At 46.7% G+C, this 5,404-nt stretch overlaps 1 protein-coding gene across 4 annotated transcripts in view; it reads right to left on the reverse strand.

Annotated features, from left to right (window-relative positions):
* tab2 (TGF-beta activated kinase 1 (MAP3K7) binding protein 2) overlaps positions 1-5,177 on the reverse strand; it is a 66,419-nt gene extending 61,242 nt beyond the window's left edge. For 3 of the 4 annotated variants that reach the window (XM_016254745.1, XM_016254743.1, XM_016254744.1), the window contains exon 1: positions 4,973-5,176. The gene's annotated coding sequence lies outside the window, so the exon portion shown is untranslated. Of the gene's footprint in view, positions 1-4,972 lie in introns of all 4 variants that reach the window. The other variant, XM_016254746.1, reaches the window with a different exon arrangement.
* Between the last annotated feature and the right edge of the window lie 227 nt (positions 5,178-5,404).

The following is a 5,404-nucleotide window of genomic DNA, read 5'->3' on the forward strand; positions in this document are numbered from 1 at the left end:
CACGCTTGAGGTATTCGGCCAATCACAACGCACTGGATAGCTGGCCAATCACAGCACACCTCGCTTTTCAGACCGATGAGCTTTGTAAAAATCAACACGTTTCAGAAAGGCGGGGCATAGAGGAGAAACAATAATGTACAGTATGTGGAAAATAATGTGTTTTTTTTACTTTAAACCGCATAAACACATTTCATTACACCAAATACACAAAATAATGCTCTTTTTAGCAACATCATATGACCCCTTTAAAAGATGTGCTTTGACATAGCTTTGTGTTTTGACATAGAACATAGCTTTGAAAACCGGTAGCGAGTTGACAGACCTAATAGTACGAGGGAGGTCATTCCACAGTTTTGGACCGGCTCGTGAAAAGGCTCCATCTTCCCTGTGTTTGTATTCGGTCCTAGTAACACAAAGGAGGTGTTGATTTTCGGACCTCAGAGATCTCGTAGGAGTATAAGCTGATACATTACTTGACAAATACCCAGGGGCTAAATTGTGAAGGGCCATAAAAATGAAAACAAGAACCCTATAAATAATTTTAAGCCGTACTGGCAGCCAAAAGTTTCAATTTCGGCCTCCACCGATTATGAAAACACAGCAATCGAGATCGCCAGCGGTGCTCTTACGCTCCTCCATAAAAGCCCAATTTCATGCGCAAATCAGTCACGAGACCCTCGCAAAATGGGACGTGTATAGTATATTAGATTCATTCATGTTTTTGAAAGCGTGAAAGAGAGCTTGCGCTGTTCCTCGGGAGGATTACTGTGTATGCGCTCAAAATCAGAACAACTTTTAGCGCCAATTAATCGCTCAATTACACGCAGAAATGTGGAGATTAGTGATTATTCACGTAAACCCTCGCCGGTTATGTAATAAATGAACGTAAAGCGTTGAGAATGAAAACACGCATGTAACAGTAAATTGGATCCGTGCAGCTCTTAAAGTGACAGTAGCCTAATATTCCTGCTGCGACTGTGTGCTTGATATTAATCAAACCACAAATACAAAATATCTCCCTGCTCTTGACTTTTGTAGCTTTTGTGACAAAGGAAGTTTAATCTTACAGTGAAGACTAGACTGTGTTGTTATTCAGTTTATCTAGTGGGCTGTTAACTGAATACTTTACACTTGCACTAAAAACTTAAAGCACAGTCGGTTTCATTTGTGTCTTATTTATTCTATTGTATTACTTTGCTTTTTAGTACAGTTTAATTATTTTCACTAATTGAGGACGTTTTGTTGTTGTTGTTTTAACTAACATAGTTACTCTAGTACTCTGCTGCGGTGTTGAGAATTGTGACATTTCGCTGGTCTCTAAAATGTAGATGTCATTGTGACCTTATTTACAGAAAATATATACTTGATATATATTAAAGAAATCTTCGGTATAAAGTTGTGTTCGTCTGACCGCTGAATAAGCGTGATAATGAGCAGGCCTAGCTCTGTCTGCTCGCCGAAGCTCTTCTGAGACAGCGCACACGCTCGGTCTAAACCTGACTGAGCCCACAAACACACACAACGGTGTCAGAAGTTAGTTTATATAGTGGAGACTACACAGTATTCTTTTACATCCGGTTACTTCATTTCAGTAGTGTCTTACCTAAATATTATTGATCGAGCTATCGGGAAAACTTCTTTATTAGTACATTTGTTATATTGTTTATTCGTGGTCTCTCTTGCCATTGCTTATTTGATTACTGACTGCTTGCTTCTTTAATAATGTTTGAACATTGTATTGCTTAAGCTCTAAGAGTCAGAATCAGGAACTGTGAAGCGTTATCAGTGAAGCGTTGGTGTGATAAGCTTAGTTTGGCAGGGCTTATCTAAATCCTGAGTGCTCTCTCCTCTGACTATTATTACTACTACCGCTACTACTTTACAGCCACCCGGGTTGATTATATGTGTGTGTTTGTTACTTCATGTGGGGCCACTGACTTCCACAGTATGTGTTTCTTCAGGTGGCTACGGTCTACTATAGCAACAGCTGCTTTATCAGAGAAACCACACAGCCCTACTTCACCGCTTCATTACCCTCGCTGTGCTTACTGAGAAACTGGACAGAAGACAGGAGGATACTGTACATGCACTATTCTGCTGCTCACTGTAACTGTAAGAGCGCAATGCGTGGCTAGTGCATCTATGTTGCTGGAATGTAGACTAAACTGCAGACCACACTCAGTATATCCGAGCAGAGACAGTGCTGCTCTCATCACTTCTGACACCTCATCATCACCACTATAGCTTAGGTGCGCGCTCAGTTCAGACGTGCGTGTGTGAGTGTGAGTGTGTGTGTGTGTGTCGTGTGAGTGAGTGAGTGTGAGAGAGAGTGTGTGAGAGAGAGAGTGAGTGAGTGTGTGAGAGAGTGAGAGTGTGTGTGAGTGAGTGAGTGAGTGAGAGTGTGTGTGAGTGAGTGAGTGAGTGAGAGTGTGTGTGAGTGAGTGAGTGAGTGAGAGTGTGTGTGAGTGAGTGAGTGAGTGAGAGTGTGTGTGAGTGAGTGAGTGAGTGAGAGTGTGTGTGAGTGAGTGAGTGAGTGAGAGTGTGTGTGAGTGAGTGAGTGAGTGAGAGTGTGTGTGAGTGAGTGAGTGAGTGAGAGTGTGTGTGAGTGAGTGAGTGAGTGAGAGTGTGTGTGAGTGAGTGAGTGAGTGAGAGTGTGTGTGAGTGAGTGAGTGAGTGAGAGTGTGTGTGAGTGAGTGAGTGAGTGAGAGTGTGTGTGAGTGAGTGAGTGAGTGAGAGTGTGTGTGAGTGAGTGAGTGAGTGAGAGTGTGTGTGAGTGAGTGAGTGAGTGAGAGTGTGTGTGAGTGAGTGAGTGAGTGAGAGTGTGTGTGAGTGAGTGAGTGAGTGAGAGTGTGTGTGAGTGAGTGAGTGAGTGAGAGTGTGTGTGAGTGAGTGAGTGAGTGAGAGTGTGTGTGAGTGAGTGAGTGAGTGAGAGTGTGTGTGAGTGAGTGAGTGAGTGAGAGTGTGTGTGAGTGAGTGAGTGAGTGAGAGTGTGTGTGAGTGAGTGAGTGAGTGAGAGTGTGTGTGAGTGAGTGAGTGAGTGAGAGTGTGTGTGAGTGAGTGAGTGAGTGAGAGTGTGTGTGAGTGAGTGAGTGAGTGAGAGTGTGTGTGAGTGAGTGAGTGAGTGAGAGTGTGTGTGAGTGAGTGAGTGAGTGAGAGTGTGTGTGAGTGAGTGAGTGAGTGAGAGTGTGTGTGAGTGAGTGAGTGAGTGAGAGTGTGTGTGAGTGAGTGAGTGAGTGAGAGTGTGTGTGAGTGAGTGAGTGAGTGAGAGTGTGTGTGAGTGAGTGAGTGAGTGAGAGTGTGTGTGAGTGAGTGAGTGAGTGAGAGTGTGTGTGAGTGAGTGAGTGAGTGAGAGTGTGTGTGAGTGAGTGAGTGAGTGAGAGTGTGTGTGAGTGAGTGAGTGAGTGAGAGTGTGTGTGAGTGAGTGAGTGAGTGAGAGTGTGTGTGAGTGAGTGAGTGAGTGAGAGTGTGTGTGAGTGAGTGAGTGAGTGAGAGTGTGTGTGAGTGAGTGAGTGAGTGAGAGTGTGTGTGAGTGAGTGAGTGAGTGAGAGTGTGTGTGAGTGAGTGAGTGAGTGAGAGTGTGTGTGAGTGAGTGAGTGAGTGAGAGTGTGTGTGAGTGAGTGAGTGAGTGAGAGTGTGTGTGAGTGAGTGAGTGAGTGAGAGTGTGTGTGAGTGAGTGAGTGAGTGAGAGTGTGTGTGAGTGAGTGAGTGAGTGAGAGTGTGTGTGAGTGAGTGAGTGAGTGAGAGTGTGTGTGAGTGAGTGAGTGAGTGAGAGTGTGTGTGAGTGAGTGAGTGAGTGAGAGTGTGTGTGAGTGAGTGAGTGAGTGAGAGTGTGTGTGAGTGAGTGAGTGAGTGAGAGTGTGTGTGAGTGAGTGAGTGAGTGAGAGTGTGTGTGAGTGAGTGAGTGAGTGAGAGTGTGTGTGAGTGAGTGAGTGAGTGAGAGTGTGTGTGAGTGAGTGAGTGAGTGAGAGTGTGTGTGAGTGAGTGAGTGAGTGAGAGTGTGTGTGAGTGAGTGAGTGAGTGAGAGTGTGTGTGAGTGAGTGAGTGAGTGAGAGTGTGTGTGAGTGAGTGAGTGAGTGAGAGTGTGTGTGAGTGAGTGAGTGAGTGAGAGTGTGTGTGAGTGAGTGAGTGAGTGAGAGTGTGTGTGAGTGAGTGAGTGAGTGAGAGTGTGTGTGAGTGAGTGAGTGAGTGAGAGTGTGTGTGAGTGAGTGAGTGAGTGAGAGTGTGTGTGAGTGAGTGAGTGAGTGAGAGTGTGTGTGAGTGAGTGAGTGAGTGAGAGTGTGTGTGAGTGAGTGAGTGAGTGAGAGTGTGTGTGAGTGAGTGAGTGAGTGAGAGTGTGTGTGAGTGAGTGAGTGAGTGAGAGTGTGTGTGAGTGAGTGAGTGAGTGAGAGTGTGTGTGAGTGAGTGAGTGAGTGAGAGTGTGTGTGAGTGAGTGAGTGAGTGAGAGTGTGTGTGAGTGAGTGAGTGAGTGAGAGTGTGTGTGAGTGAGTGAGTGAGTGAGAGTGTGTGTGAGTGAGTGAGTGAGTGAGAGTGTGTGTGAGTGAGTGAGTGAGTGAGAGTGTGTGTGAGTGAGTGAGTGAGTGAGAGTGTGTGTGAGTGAGTGAGTGAGTGAGAGTGTGTGTGAGTGAGTGAGTGAGTGAGAGTGTGTGTGAGTGAGTGAGTGAGTGAGAGTGTGTGTGAGTGAGTGAGTGAGTGAGTGTGTGTGTGTTCTGGACTCGTGAAAGCGACAGTAACGTTCTTCTTCAGCGGGCCGCGACGGGCAGAGCTCGAGGCCTGATCAGCTCCAGCTTCAAGCGCTTTAGGAGCAGCTGTCAGAGCAAACGCGACACCCTCAGCCTCCCGAGCTCGATCACGACTAGCGCTAGACGCTGCGCGGAAGACAGACGCGACGCGACGCGCCCGGAGCCACCGGGTCACACACACGCAGAAGCCGCGCAGATCTCTCGGGAGGCCTGCTCTGAAGCGCGTTTCTCACCGTGTCAGCGCCGCGGATCTGCGGACAGCAGCAGCCCGTCTCCGCTCGCTCTCTTCTCTTCTCACAGCTCTTCTGCGGCCCCCTCGGCTCCCGCGTAGCGTCTCTCTGGCTTTCTCTCTTCCAGCAGATAACAATCAAAATAGTGTCACACAATATGGCGGCCGTACAAGTGAGCGCCTCTCGCGAGACTCTGCGAGACTTCTCGGGCGTCGCGAGAAGATAGCTCATGAATATTAATTAGGTCGTGCTCAAGCTGCTACGTGATCTTATGGACTACTCGCACAACTACTTCCGCGTTCTACTGAATACGGCTCGGGAGTTTCCGGTTAGGCTAACACTTATTTTGGTTTCGATACGATATCGATATTTTTCATACCGATGCTTCTGAACCAAACTTTTAAATTATGAAATGTATTAAATTATTAAATTACT

The sequence above is a fragment of the Sinocyclocheilus grahami genome, unplaced genomic scaffold (genome assembly GCF_001515645.1).
Source record: "Sinocyclocheilus grahami isolate Dianchi unplaced genomic scaffold, SAMN03320097.WGS_v1.1 scaffold1278.1, whole genome shotgun sequence".
NCBI classification, from domain to species: domain Eukaryota; kingdom Metazoa; phylum Chordata; class Actinopteri; order Cypriniformes; family Cyprinidae; genus Sinocyclocheilus; species Sinocyclocheilus grahami.